The 14,786-nt window shown below is 46.5% G+C and overlaps 1 protein-coding gene and 1 long non-coding RNA gene across 6 annotated transcripts in view; one reads left to right on the forward strand and one right to left on the reverse strand.

The window, feature by feature from the left end:
• The window catches only part of MTRR (5-methyltetrahydrofolate-homocysteine methyltransferase reductase), a 1,305,783-nt gene that overhangs the window by 1,067,898 nt on the left and 223,099 nt on the right, over window positions 1-14,786 (forward strand). The window lies entirely within an intron of this gene.
• LOC143782227 (uncharacterized) overlaps window positions 359-14,786 on the reverse strand; it is a 70,654-nt gene continuing 56,226 nt past the window's right edge. Inside the window, exons 2-3 of the long non-coding RNA XR_013216897.1 lie at window positions 1,877-2,033; window positions 359-1,329 (exon numbers count right to left, since the gene is read on the reverse strand). This is a non-coding gene — a long non-coding RNA (uncharacterized LOC143782227). The remainder of the gene's footprint in view (window positions 1,330-1,876; window positions 2,034-14,786) is intronic.

A 14,786-nucleotide genomic window follows, 5' to 3' on the forward strand; every position in this document is an offset into this window, starting at 1 on the left:
TGATTTCCTTTTTTTCAAAAAATATTAGCACCATAAAAAATTGTTTTCATACACAAACTGTACTCTGTGGGTTGTACTTACTTAATTATTAATTACCAGATGCTTATGAACAGAGCATATGTGTGTGATATAAGAATGATTGTCCCACAAACGTCAATTGGCTTTTGACAACATTTTTTACTTAGGGCAAAAGCCTTTTGTAGTAAACTTTCAACCATATTTGTTTCATATGTTTTTTTTGTTTGTTTTGTTATTTTTTTTAAACCACAACAGAACAAACTGCAATTACAGCACAAAGGTAACCAAAACATGGTTACGCGTAAAAAATGTAAACAAAAATAATTTTGGGTTACAGATTTCTGTAAGTTGGAGGAGGTGATGGCGGCAGCTCAGGGTCCTGCTCAGGTGGCCTTTGTTGGGCCAATTGTCCTTCAGCCTGTGTGGCTGCTGTGTGTGGTGGATCAAAATACAGGCCTTGATCATATTGGCCAGTTGGGTATTGGCCATAAGGGATTTGTCTCTGTCCCTCATGCTGATGAACATATTGGCTGGACTCATACCCACCCCCAAAATGGCCATGTCGTCCAAACCCAGGTTGGGACCAGCCTACAGCACTGGATCTGGAAAAGTGGCCATATTGGGAAGGTTGGTTGTAGGCTGTCATATGGTATGGTGCTGGCCTCGGTTGATTTTAGGTTGGGAGGGGTTGAGGTGTAGGCACACGTGGAGGAGGTGCTTCAAATCCTGATTGACCATGCACCTGTTGATTTTGTGGAAGGCGCAAGAGTTTGTGGTGAAAGCTGCCTTCTCTCAATAAATTCAAAAACCTCATAGGGGTCATTTGGGGCGGTGCTTAAATCAATCAGGATTTGAATACACCCTCTCACACGTAGCCTCACCTCACGGGGAAGGGGACGAAGGTACCAGGCCAGGCTGCGAGCAAAGGCCTCCTCACCATCATCTGTGGCTGACCCGGCCAAATAATTGAGGACCCCAGTGTCCACTTCCCTCCTAGTGGCTTGCAGCTCTTTCCTTCTGTGGCCTCTACGTAAAGGCCCAGATGCCTGTGGGGAGGACACCAGTGGTAGAGTAGGGCTGCTGCTGTGTCCATGATCTTACTGGCTTACAAGATCAGGTTCTGCTGATGTTGTTGGTGCTGCATCTTGGAAACTTGTTGCTGTCTCTTGTGATGCAGAAGCCGAAGGTCCAGGAAGGATGGAGCTAGAATAGGCCAAAGATGGGCCTGCCACCTCTTCATCAACAGCAACCGGATCTATGACAACCTCCGAGTCCGACCCGGTCTCCCTCTCAGTGAGGTTGGACTGTGTTCTGTTAGTTAAAAAACAAAAAAATAAGAGTTGTCATTTTCTAACATAAGTTTATTAGACATCTGTGACCTCGTCTCCCGGTAATTACCTACACGCAACCTACGATCCTCACAAGATCTCCTTCTCTACTCCCCTCGTATCTCCTCATCACACAATCGTATACAAGATTTATCTTGTGTATCACCCCTACTCTGGAACCCTCTACCACAACACATCAGACTCTCGCCTACCATTGAAAGATTCAAAAAGAGCCAGAAGACCCACCTCCTCCGACAAGCATATAACCTGCATTCACCAACTATCGACCAAACCACTGCATGACCAGCTCTACCCTTGCCTACTGTATTCTCACCCATCCCTTGTAGATTGTGAGGCTTTGCGGGCAGGGTCCTCTCTCCTCCTGTACCAGTTCTGACTTGAATTGGTTAAGATTATTTACCTTTTTTGGATTCTGTATACCCCTCCTTACATGTAAAGCGCCATGGAATAACTGGCGCTATAACCATAACAAATAAGAATAATAATTGTGTTGTGAGGTTTTTACTTACTGTCTTAGATCCATACTGGGATCCAAAAATGAAAGTCGATTGTAGTATATGTACTTTCTTTTTTTGGTGGTTGCTGCTGAGCCACTTCTTGCCCACTGCTGCGTTTCCCGCCGATGTTGGTCCCTGATGCTGTGCCATCATGTCATAACATCATCCACTGCAATGACATGGTAGCAAATATTCTATAAGCTCATTCTGCACATTGCTTAAAACAGTTGGCATCGATTGATCATATTTTAACCATGCTAATAAAATGCCTTCTTAAATGATTTCCCTAAAGTTTAAATTGCTAACAACAACAAATACATTATACACAATAAAATGAAACAACACAAGGACAGGGTTCAGTCCCCTCTGTACCAGTATGTCGTTAACAAAAATAGTACCCAACGCAACATCTATATTATCTATGTATGCAAACCCTTTCTCATGTTCATGATCTTTTTTTTGGAACAAAAATTAAAAAAATAAACCACACTAAGCCAAAAGAAAATCTGCAAGAAATCATGTAGGTAAAGCATTTTTCAAGGTTAATTAATGTCGCAACATAAGTGTACTTACAAAGTTGTGTCTGCTCCGCACGTGGCCGTTGGGCATAGCCTGGGAATAGGATCCCACAGATGGTCCTCCAAGCTGCCTCTTTCCTGGCCCGGTTTGAATAATTTGGATCCCGCTGGTCCCAGATTTCAGGCCTTTCTTGGACCAGGATGAAGAGCATATCGACATTGATGATGCTTGCCATGCTGCTTGCAACTCCGTGGAGGCGAGCGCCAGACTTCCAGGATGTCTGTCTGGCTTTTTCAGCTAATTAGCATGTCTGAGCTTCCTGATTGAGGGCTTGGCACATTTCCTGGCACCTGGAGATGTGTGGCGTATTTCTCGCAAGTCACACTGCTGGTCCGTGTGTAATCCGTATTTTTCTCGCCCCCATAGACTTTCATTGGCGTATTTTTTGTGCAGTACGCTGACAAACGCAGCATGCTGCGATTTTCTATGGCCGTACAAGACCGTATAATACGGATACGTAAAATACGGCAGATAGGAGCTGGGCCATAGAGAATCATTGTACCGTGTGCAATCCGTATTTTCTGCGCCTCTCATACGTCCGTAAAACTCGCTAGTATGATGCCGGCCTAAGAGGTCCAGGTACAGAATAAAGCTGTACAAACTGTGCGAGAGTACCTCAGGGTACACCCACAGATTTAGGGTCTACAAGGGGAAGGACACCCAAATTAACCCCCCTGAATACCCCCCCGTCCTGGGGGTAAGTGGGAAAATTGTGTGGGAATTGCTGCACCCACTGCTGGATAAGGGTTATCACCTCTACATTGATAACTTTTACACCAGCGTCCCACTCTTCAAGGTCCTCTCTGCCAGAGGTACAGCTGCATGTGGCACCGTGCGAAAAAATCAGCGAGGCCTCCCTAAGCCGCTGATTGGGCAAATGCTGAGAAAAGGGGAAAGCAGAGCCCAATGCAGCGACAACATGCTGGTGGTTAACTATAAGAGGACAAAAGGGATGTCCTTATCCTTACCACCATTCACTGTGACAACAGCACCCTTGTCACTGTTCGAGGGACCACAACACAAGTCCCAAAGCCAGATTGTATCTTGGATTACAATTGGTACATGGGGGGTGTGGATCTTTCAGATCAGGTCCTCCAACCATACAGTGCCATGCGAAAAGCCAAAGTATGGTACACAAAATTGGCCGTACACATTGTACAGATTGCAATGTACAATGCTTTTGTGCTGTTCCGATCTGCAGGCAATACGTGGACCTTCCTTCAGTTTCAGGAGGTAGTCATCAAGGCCCTAATGTTTGGCACTCAGGTAGGTGAGGGTCCCAGTACTTCTGAATCTGATAGTGCCCATATTGTCCCAGGTCAACAACAGGTTCCCCAAACAGCGAGGACAGGCCGATCACAAAAACGGTGCAGAGTATGCTCCAAGGGGAATTACACAATTTACCATTGTGAAACTTGCCCTGAGAAACCTGCTCTTTGCATTAAGGATTGCTTCAGAGCATACCACAAGTCCACAAATTAATAAAAATTGTTTATAACCTGTTGACACAACACATTTTTATAAATCTGATGTACCCCGCACATCTTACATATAACACCACATTATAAATTCATACACCAGTAAAACAAAAGCATGATAATCAATACTATAAAACTATGCCTCTAGATAAATTCATTCAGGGGTGTAGATTCCAAACTGGGGTCACTTGTGAGAGATTTCCACTGTTTACGCACATCAGGGGCTCTGTAAACACAACATGATGCCTGCAGACCATTCCATCAAAATCTGCCATCCAAAACGTCACTCCTTCCATTCCGAGCCCTGCCGTGCGCCCAAACAGTGGTTTTCCCCCACATATGGGGTATCGGTGTACTCATGCGAAATTGCACAACAACCTTTGTGGTCCATTTTCTCCTTTTACACTTGTGAAAATAAAAAAAAAATCATTGCTGAAAAATCATTTTTATGGAAAAAAATGTGATTTTTTTACTTTCATGGCTCTACGTTCTAAACTTCGGTGAATGACCTGGCAGTTCAAAGTGCTCACCACACAGCTAGATAAGTTCCTTGAAGGGTCTAGTTTTCAAAGTGGGGTCACATGTGAGGCGTTTCCACTGTTTAGGCACATCAGGGGCTCTGCAAACACATGATGCCTGCAGACCATTGCATCAAAATCTGAAATCCAAAACGTCACTTCCATTCCGAGCCCTGCCGTGCGCCCAAACAGTGGTTTTCTCCCACATATGGGGTATCGGCGTTGTTAGGGGTCGAGATCCCGCCTCTGCACAGGGGGAATCTTGAGCCATCTCCGCTGTGGTCTCCCATCCTTCTCCAGCCGCAGTGGAGCCTGCTCAGCGGAGACGTTGGTCCCAGCGTCTTGCTCAGTGTGACTCTGTCCAAAGGGTTACTGCTGCTTTTCCAGCTTCTGCCATTAAAGTTAAAGCCTGTACTGGGCAGCAGCGAGCAGACGCTTCTGGGACTAAGTCCTGCTTTTCTCGTTTTGAGCATGCCCAGAGTAAGATCTCTCAGTGGAGATCAAGGGTCACATGTTCAGATACTGCAGCTAAATCCATTGGTCCTCCAGGAAGGTCCTGAAGGTGCTCAGGTTCTGTAGCAGCCTCTCATTGGTCCTTCTAGGAAGGTCTGGTTCTTGCTGCAGCTATTTAAGGTTCTCATGACCGCACGGCCATGCGCTAGTATTGAATCTGTTTTGTGCATCCGCCAGTGTGGTCACATTTATGTGTGTGTTCAGGGACTCGGCTGAAATAAGCCCCTAGAATACCGGCACCTCCGGCGAGGAGATTGTGTGTGTGGATCTAGGGCCCCGGCTGAAATAAGCCCCTAGAATACCGGCTTCTCCGGTGAGGAGATTGTATGTGTGTGTGACCACAGACTTGCTTCAGCTCGGCAGTTAGCTGTGAACTCCTGTGGGGTTAACAGGGCACAGCGTCTTGTTTCCGTGCGACTCTGTGAAGTAACAGAGGTCGCTTAAACCGCCATATAGTGCCGTCTTTTGCTAGCAGCAGGTTCCTCCTGCACGGTGGACCCCAGGCTGCGAATGCACCAATAATAACATCTATATTTACTCGGTGCGTTCCGCTTGCCCTAATATAATACTAGCGCCAGGGTCTGGCTAGCAATGGCAGACAAACAGCAATCTTTGCGGTACATCCAGCAGCTGGAGGGTAGGTTGGCGGCTCTCAAGCGCACAACCTCAGCTGTGGATGTTACCGCAGTAGCTGTACAGGCTGCTAGCGTGGCTGCAGCAACATTGTCCACTGCCACTCCTGTTCCGACCCTATCTCGCCTCCCGCTGCCAGAAAAATTCTCTGATGATGGCAAATCTTGTAGGGGTTTCGTGAGTCAGTGCTCAATACACCTCGAGCTTCTGGCTGCACGTTTCCCTACAGAGCGGGCAAAGGTGGGATTCATTATGTCCCTCCTGTCGGACAGGGCGTTGGAGTGGGCTACGCCGCTGTGGGAGCGTGGTGCAGAGTGCTCCTCTGTTTCTGAGCACTCTGAAACAGGTCTTTTTAGGACCTTGAGTCACCCATGATACGGCACTCCAACTGTTGGCATTGACTCAGGGCTCGTCCTTGGTCAGCCATTTTGCCGTCCACTTCCGCACCTTAGCATCTGAGCTGGAGTGGTCGGATAAAGCCCTCATCCCTATATTTTGGAGGGGGCTGGCTGACCATGTTAAAGACGCTCTGGCCACTAGGGAGATTCCCGCCACACTGGAGGAGTTAATAGCTGTATCTACTCGTATTGACCTCCGTTTTCACGAGCGGAGGTTAGAGCGAGCCCAGTGTAGGCAGAGGTTTCGGCTGGCTCCCACCTTCGCCAAACCTTTGGAATCTCCGGTTCAGGCAACCGAGTCACATGAGGCCATGGAGTTGCCACGAGTGGGACCTAAGTCCCGGACCGCTCGTGCACTTAGGGTCTGTCATGTTTGCCGGCAGTAAGGACATTTTACCACCAGATGTCCTCAGCGGTCGGGGAAACGTCAGCGTCTAGTGGTAGTGGGTGGAGGTTCACTAGACACGGCGACGTTTGCCTCCAAATTGTCCTTTAAGGGGACAATTACCATTAGCCCATCCACTCATTTGGTAGAGCTTTGCGTGGACTCCGGGGCGGAGGGCAATTTTATGTCTTCTGCCTTCGCCCAACGACACGCAATACCTCTGGTGATGCTCGCCCAACCAGTGACCGTACGAGTGGTGAATAGGTCGACACTGCCCTCACAGATTACACACCAGACCATCCCATTTACTCTATCAAAGTAGCCATCTCATCAGGAGATAATATCTCTGCTCATCATTCCTGAGGGAATTGATGAGGTCCTGTTAGGGTTAACTTGGCTACGGTACCATTCTCCTCATATTGAGTGGTCCACAGGCAGGATTTTGGGATGGAGTAAATCTTGTGGGGGTAGATGTCAGAGGGAATGCGTTCAGGTTGCTACAACTGAGGTACCCGCAGATCTCTCCTCTCTCCCCAAGCAATATTGGCCCTATGCGGACGTGTTCTCCAAAAGGGCTGCGGAGACTGTTCCGCCTCACCGCCCCTATGACTGTCCTATTGACCTCTTGCCTGGTGCTGAGCCTCCCCGGGATTGGGTCTACCCATTGTCTCTCCCAGAGACAGAGGCTATGTCTCAGTACATCCAGGAGAATTTGGCAAGGGGATTCATTAGGAAGTCTGTGTCACCTGCAGGGGCTGGGTTCTTCTTTGTGCAGAAGAAGAATGGAGAATTACGTCCATGCATTGATTACAGGGGTCTTAACGCCATCACCGTTAAGAACAAGTACCCTCTGCCCCTGATATCTGAGCTTTTTGACAGGCTTCGGGGAGCAAGAGTGTTTACTAAACTAGATCTGCGTGGTGCTTACAACCTGATTTGCATCCGTGAGGGGGACGAATGGAAGACGGCTTTTAACACCAGGGATGGGCACTATGAGTATCTGGTGATGCCCTTTGGGCTCTGTAATGCCCCAGCTGTTTTCCAAGACTTTGTAAATGATATCTTCCGGGATATGCTCTCCACCTCGGTGGTAGTCTACCTGGATGATATTCTCATCTACTCTCCAGATATAGACTCCCACCGGAGAGATGTGTGCAAAGTCTTCAACCTCCTACGGGCAAATTCCCTCTATGCCAAGTTGGAGAAGTGTGTGTTTGAGCAGGAGTCTTTGCCTTTCCTGGGCTATATCATCTCGGCCCAAGGATTGGCTATGGATCCTGCCAAGCTACAGGCTGTGATGGACTGACAGGAACCCCATTCTCTCAAAGCGGTGCAGCGCTTTATGGGGTTCATTAACTACTATCGCCAGTTCATTCCCCACTTCTCAACTTTGGTAGCTCCTTTGGTTGCCCACACCAAAAAGGGAGCAAATCCCAAATTGTGGTCAGAAGAGGTCTCCAAGGCCTTCCTCTCTATTAAGTCCCACTTTGCTAGCGCTCCCATTCTACATCGCACCGATGTAGATAAACCTTTCATAATGGAGGTGGATGCCTCATCTGTTGGTGCTGGAGCAGTCCTATTCCAAAAGGATGCTCAAGGTCGGAAGCATCCCTGCTTCTTTTTCTCTAAGACCTTCACACCGGCAGAGAGGAATTATTCCATCGGGGACAGGGAGTTGCTAGCTATGAAGTTGGCCTTCTCAGAGTGGAGACATCTCTTGGAGGGGCTCATTTTCCCTTCCAAGTTTTCACCGACCACAAGAATTTGGTCTATATTCAGACTGCCCAGCGGCTAAATTCTCGACAGGCCAGATGGTCCCTGTTCTTCTCCCGGTTCCATTTCACCCTCCATTTTCTCTCCGGGGAGAAGAACATTCGTGCCGATGCTCTCTCCCGCTCCGTAGTGTCATCAGCGGAGGAAGAGGAGAAACCTCAGCTTATTGTCCCTTCTGAGAGTCTGAGGACTGTGGCTCCGGTTTCGCTTGAGTCTGTGCCCCCGGGTAGGACTTTCGTGCCAGCAAATTTGCGACCGGAGGGTCTCTCTTGGGCTCATTCGTCCAGAGTGGGTGGGCACTTTGGGACTAAAAGGACATCTGAGCTGCTGGCGAGAACGTACTGGTGGCCACATATGGTCCGTGACGTCAGAGACTATATTCGGGCGTGTGTCTCCTGCGCCCAAAATAAGTCTTCTCGACAACGGCCAGCTGGGTTATTATATCCCCTGCTGGTGGCAGACAGGCCCTGGGAGATGGTCGGGATGGACTTTGTGGTGGGTTTGCCCAAGTCTCGTGGCTGTACCATCATTTGGGTGATCACCGATCATTTTTCTAAGATGGTGCATTTGGTGCCGCTTCCACAGCTACCTTCTGCACGGGCCTTGGCAGCGTTGTTCATAAAACACATCTTCCACCTACACGGTATGCCGGACAAAATTGTCAGTGACCGGGGTCCCCAGTTTGCGTCTCGGTTCTGGAGAGAGCTTTGTCATCTTCTCATCATTGAGTTGAATATCTCTTCTGCCTATCATCCCGAGACGAATGGGTTGGTAGAGAGGGCCAACCAGACCTTGGTCACATATCTGCGACATTTTGTCTCAGCCAGGCAGGATGACTAGGCATCTTTGCTATCGTGGGCAGAGTTTGCACTGAACAACGCTGTAGCTGACTCCACTGGACAGACTCCATTCCTCCTTAACTATGGTCAGCATCCGTGGGTACCTGTGCCCATGCCCGTGTTTTCCGCCGACTCCAGGGTGGCAGACTGGGCTGTGGAGGCACGGGACATTTGGGACCGCACTCAGGATGCCATTCGGGCCTCCAAGGAGAGAATGAGGTCATCCGCCGATACACATCGGCGCCCCGCTCCGACCTTTGCTCCTGGCGATTTAGTGTGGCTCTCCGCCCGTAACATCAGGCTGCGAGTTGAGTCCACTAAGTTTGCACCTCGCTACTTGGGTCCTTTCAAGGTCCTCAAACAGGTTATCCCTGTAGTCTACCGTTTAACCCTTCCGCCACCCCTGGGTATCACCGGCACCTTTCATGTGTCCCTCTTGAAGCCCGTATTCATGTCCCGGTGTTCCAGGTCATCTGCCGGGACATCGGGTTCATCTTCCGATGATTACGAGGTGAATGCTGTCTTGGGGTGCAAGGTGGTACGTGGCAAAAAATTTTATTTGGTGGATTGGAGGGGTTATGGCCCTGAGGATAGGTCCTGGGAGGCTGCTGAGCATATTCGAGCTCCGCAGCTCATTGCTGCCTTCGAATGTAGCGAGGTCCAAGGAGGGGGGCCCTAGGAGGGGAGGTAATGTTAGGGGTCGAGATCCCGCCTCTGCACAGGGGGAATCTTGAGCCATCTCCGCTGCGGTTTCCCATCCTTCTCCAGCCGCAGTGGAGCCTGCTCAGCGGAGAAGTCGGTCCCAGCGTCTTGCTCAGTCTGACTCTGTCCAAAGGGTTACTGCTGCTTTTCCAGCTTCTGCCATTAAAGCCAGTACTGGGCAGCGGCGAGCAGACGCTTCTGGGTCTAAGTCCTGCTTTTCTTGTTCTGAGCATGCCCAGAGTAAGATCTCTCAGTGGAGATTGATGGTCACATGTTCAGATACTGCAGCTAAATCCATTGGTCCTCCAGGAAGGTCCTGAAGGTGCTCAGGCTCTGTAGCAGCCTCTCATTGGTCCTTCTAGGAAGTTCCTGTTCTTGCTGCAGCTATTTAAGGTTCTCATGACCGCACAGCCATGCGCTAGTATTGAATCTGTTTTGTGCATCCGCCAGTGTGGTCACATTTTTTTGTGTTCAGGGACTCGGCTGAAATAAGCCCCTAGAATGCCGGCACCTCCGGCGAGGAGATTGTGTGTGTGGATCTAGGGCCCCGGCTGAAATAAGCCCCTAGAATACCGGCTTCTCCGGTGAGGAGATTGTATGTGTGTGTGACCACAGACTGCCTTCAGCTCGGCAGTTAGCTGTGAACTCCTGTGGGGTTAACAGGGCACAGCGTCTTGTTTCGGTGCGACTCTGTGAAGTAACAGAAGTCGCTTAAACCGCCATATAGCGCCGTCTTTTGCTAGCAGCAGGTTCCTCCTGCACGGTGGACCCCGGGCTGCGAACGCACCAATAATAACATCTATATTTACTCGGTGCGTTCCGCTAGCCCTAACAGGCGTACTCATGAAAATTTGCACAACAACTTTTGTGGTCCATTTTCTCCTTTTACATTTGTGAAAATAAAAACATTGTGGCTGAAAAATCATTTTTGTGGAAAAAATGTGATTTTTTATTTTCACGGCTCTACGTTCTAAACTTCTGTGAAGCTCCTGGGGGTTGAAAGTGCTTACCACACAGCTAGATAAGTTCCTTGAAGGGTCTAGTTTTTAAAATGGGGTCACTTGTGGGGGTTTTCCAATGTTTAGGCACATCAGGGGCTCTTCAAATGCAACATGGCGTCCGCTATCAATTCCAACCAATTTTGCGTTCAAAAAGTCAAAATGTGCTCCTTCCCTTCCGATCCCTGCCGTGCGCGCAAACAGTGGTTTTCCCCCATATATGGGGTATCAGCATACTCATGAGAAATTGCATAACAACGTTTGGGGTCCATTTTCTCCTTTTACAATTGTGAAAATAAAAACATTGTTGCTGAAAGATCATTTTTGTGACTAAAAAAAAGTTAAATGTTAATTTTTTCTTTCCATGTTCCTTTAGCTGCTGTGAAGCACCTGAAGGGTTAATAAACTTCTTGAATGTGGTTTTGATCAGCTTGAGGGGTGCAGTTTTTAGAATGGTGTCACTTTTGGTTATTTTCTTTCATATTGACCCCTCAAAGTGACTTCAAATGTGATGTGGTCCCTAAAAAAAATGGTTTTGTAAAATTTGTTGAAAAAATTAGAAATCGCTGGTCAACTTTTAACCCTTATAACTTTCTAATGAAAGAAAATTTTAGTTCAAAAATTGTGCTGATGTAAAGTAGACATGTGGGAAATATTATTTATTAACTATTTTGTGTGATATGACTCTCTGATTTAAGGGTATAAAAATTTAAAGTTTGAAAATTGCAAAATTTTCAAAATTTTTGCCAAATTTTCATTTTTTCACAAATAAATGCAAGTCATATCAAAGAAATTTTACCACTAACATGAAGTACAATATGTCATGAGAAAACAGTGTCAGAATCATCAGGATCCGTTGAAACGTTCCAGAGTTATTACCTCATAAAGTGACAGTGGTCAGAAGCGTAAAAATTGGCAGGGTCAGAAAGGTGAAAACAGGCTGGGTCTTGAAGGGGTTAATAGAGGTATTTTTACAGGGCATGAATCCAGTCTGGTCAGGGTGTATAAGGTTTAATATAATAGTATTTAGTCTAGTGGCTAGAACCTTGGTGAAAATCCTATAATCCACATTAACCAGCGATAAGGGACGATAAGATCCACACTCAAGGGGGTCTTTTCTTTCTTTCTTAAGTATAATGATATTCGCTTCATAGAAGGAGTCCGGCAGATAATCCCCCCCCCCAAGCCCCTTAAATACTTTCAGAAGAAGTGGTGCCAATGTATCTCTATACTTTTTATATACTTTAATGGGAAACCCGTCTGGTCTTGGAGCCTTCCCAGAGGCCAAATCCATCATAGCGTTTTCAATTTCTTCTATAGTAAAATAAGCTTCCAAAAAGTAGAACTCAGCGTAGGGAACTCTATATCAGACAAGTAGTCTAAACATTCTGGGATACCAAGGCCACTCCCAGAGCTATATAATGCTCTTTAATAATCATGAAAACGATGAAGTATATCCTCTGTTGAGGTTGCCATCGAATTATCCGCCCTTCGAATCTTAAGAATATTGTTGGATGTGTTGTACTGACGCACCAAAAAAGCCAAAAACTTACTAGATTGGTTCCCCATTTCAAAGTAAGACTGACTGGTAAAAAATAACTTACGTTTAGATTTAGTATCCATGTATTGGGTATATAACCTCTTAGAGGTCAACCAAGCCATCCTATTTTCATTAGTCTGGCTAGATAAGTAAGCTGATTCCGATTCGCAGTTCCATCTCATTATCCTCCTCAGTGGTTATCTGCTTAATATAAGAGATTGTAGAGGATAAACATCCTCTCAGGTGCCTTAAGGGCGTCCCAGAACAAATGAATATTCTGGTTTTCAGGATGGGATTCAATAAAGCAATTAATTTGATCTATAGTTCTGTCAGTAGGACCTATTCATTTCAACCAGAATGGGTTTAACTTCCAGAATGTATTATGTTTTGACTGGCCAAAATTAAGTTTGAGTGTAACTAGACTATGATCTGAGATTCCCCTTGGACCATGTTCTATATCATCCACCCACATCGCTAGACCACTGGAACCGAAGATATAATCTATACGAGACAAAGTACGTCTAGTGGACGAGTGACATGTGTATCCCTTGGCTTGAGGATAACGTATCCTCCAAATATCCAACCCACTATTTCCCCCCATAAACAGTGCTAGTGGAGACAGAGATGTAGATGGGGTTACCCCCGAAAACCCATCATCCAACCTGATTCTATCAAGGGAGTCATCCATCACCAAATTAAAATCCCCCATACATATAACATATGCATCTGGGTAGTTTAGAGCAAAGCTCATTGCCTTTTGAAGAACTGACACATTGGCTGTAGGGGGATTATAAATACACAAAATAACATACCCTCTTGAATTAATCAATGCATATACAAAGACAAACCGTCCCTCAGGATGTCTTCGGGCTTCTTTAACATCCCACCTAACATCCTTATGTATTAACAATGAAACCCCTGTGGAATATCTGGTACGAAATGCATGAATTTACCATTGTACCCAAGGTTTCTGTCCAAACCTAGCTGAGTCTCTAGTCAGGTGCGTCTCAACCAACGCCACAATATGAGGACCATAACATTTAATCTGGGAAAAAACCTTAATTCTTTTCCGAGGAGATTTGAGACCCCTCACATTCCATGTCATACAAATAACCTCGGAACCCATATTGCTTTACCCGAATATGGTATGCATATCACACAATATAAATTATAGGCATCATATATAGACTCTCTGCAGCAGTACCTACTAAAACAACAAGCAGAACTTTTGAAAAGAGAAACATCAGAAAGTTCAAAATAAAGGAGCAAAATTCCACTCTCCTATCTTGAATTTCATCGGGGGATACCCTCACTGAACATAGAGTCTGGTTTACTTTGTAGTTGGACGCCAATGCGACGAGCTCCAATTAAACAGTTAGTAGAAAAGATCCAGTTATCTGTCAATAAATCAGGATTCCTGTCCTGGTGATCCTTTATGGGACCGCACCCAGACCATTGCCTCCACTGGGTTCGTAAAAAATATGGAGGAGCCTTCATGAACAATTCGAAGTCGGGCTGGATATGTCATTGAATGCAGAGCATTCTTCTCCCTGAGCTTCTTCTTAACTTCCATTAATTTGGTCCTTTGCTTCTGGAGTTCCATGGAGAAATCAGGGAATATCGAAATTGTAGCACCATTAAACTTAATAGGACTCTTTTGTCTTGCCATCCTTAATACAGCATCTCAATCTTTGCAGTTTAGGAGACGTGCTAGAAAAGGCCTAGGTGGAGTGCCCAGTGGAAGCGGTTTTGTAGGGACTCTATGAGCCCTTTCCACTGAAAAAGTAGAAGAGAAATTATCCCCAAAAGTATCTTTAAGCCAGCCTTCTAAAAATTTCTTAGGCTGTTAACCTTCTGAGCGCTCCGGCAGTCCTATAATCCGGATATTATTCCGGCGCAATCTGTTTTCGAGGTCGTCTGCCTTTTGTTTCCAGGCATTTATGGAGCCCGCCACTTTTGTTAGCTTAGTTTCCATGGGTATAAGGTTATCTTCCAGATGGGACACTCTTGTTTCAACTTATGTAATACGACCACTCATAGCTTTCATATCTTGCCGGGACGCCCCACCTCAGAATGCACATCTTCTATTTTCCCTGTCAGGGACGTTCTAGTTAAATATATGGCCTGCATTAACTGTTCAGATGCCTGTCTAAGGGTTAAATCCTCCTGTATACCTTCCTCCTCACTGTCAGAAGCATGGTTTTTACGTTGATCTGTAGCTTTAGCTTGTGATGTAGCATTCCTGAGAGATCGTGCATTATCAGATGGATCAGTCCTTGCAAATTCTTTCAGTTTAGCAGCTATCCCTGAGCCTTTGGAGCAACTCATAGTTAATAATAATGAAATATAGTAAACTGAATTATGTAGAGTCTCCTCTTCCTTAAGACCATCCACAGTAGTAAAAAGATAAGGAACGTAAATCAAGCAGCTCTGGGCAGGTTAACCCCTTTCTGACATTGGACGTACTATCCCGTCGAGGTGGGCCCGTACGACCACCGACGGGATAGTACGTCCAGCGCGATCGGCCGCGCTCAAGGGGGGAGCGCGGCCAATCGCTGCCGGGTGT

The sequence above is a fragment of the Ranitomeya variabilis genome, chromosome 6 (assembly GCF_051348905.1).
Source record: "Ranitomeya variabilis isolate aRanVar5 chromosome 6, aRanVar5.hap1, whole genome shotgun sequence".
Classification (NCBI taxonomy): Eukaryota; Metazoa; Chordata; class Amphibia; order Anura; family Dendrobatidae; genus Ranitomeya; species Ranitomeya variabilis.